General features: G+C 61.1%; 1 protein-coding gene across 1 annotated transcript in view; it reads left to right on the top strand.

The window, feature by feature from the left end:
• Positions 1–334, top strand: part of MAP1LC3B (microtubule-associated protein 1 light chain 3 beta) — a gene marked incomplete at its 5' end in the record, with an annotated part of 4,831 nt that overhangs the window by 3,665 nt on the left and 832 nt on the right. The gene's annotated exons all lie outside the window — the stretch shown is intronic.

Below are 334 nucleotides of genomic sequence, written 5' to 3'. Positions count from 1 at the left end.
CACCCTGTCTTTGTGTTCCCAAGTGGGCCGCTGGTGGACTGAGCAGCGGGGCAGAAGTCCCGCAGCCCTCGTGGGTGCTGGTCGCACAGGGATCGTCCTGGTGAGGGGAACCTCATCCTTTCCATGCTGGTTTAACGCCCTCCTGGAGCGTGGCTTTTCCAGTGAGCTCAGGGCATCTGCCAGCGGATCTGGACTGGGCTTAGATGGAGTTACCACCACCTGGAGGTGGGAAGCCCGTGACTTCCCAGTGCAGGGCTGCTCCGGGTGGGAACACCGTAGCGCTGTCAGGGGTGGAGGACATTGCTTTGCCATCCTGTGTTGGTGTGAGTGGAAA

Source organism: Buceros rhinoceros, unplaced genomic scaffold (assembly GCF_000710305.1).
Source record: "Buceros rhinoceros silvestris isolate BGI_N320 unplaced genomic scaffold, ASM71030v1 scaffold13087, whole genome shotgun sequence".
Lineage (NCBI taxonomy): Eukaryota > Metazoa > Chordata > Aves > Bucerotiformes > Bucerotidae > Buceros > Buceros rhinoceros.
The sequence above is the reverse complement of the archived record's forward strand: the minus strand, read 5'-3'. Positions and strand labels throughout refer to the sequence as shown.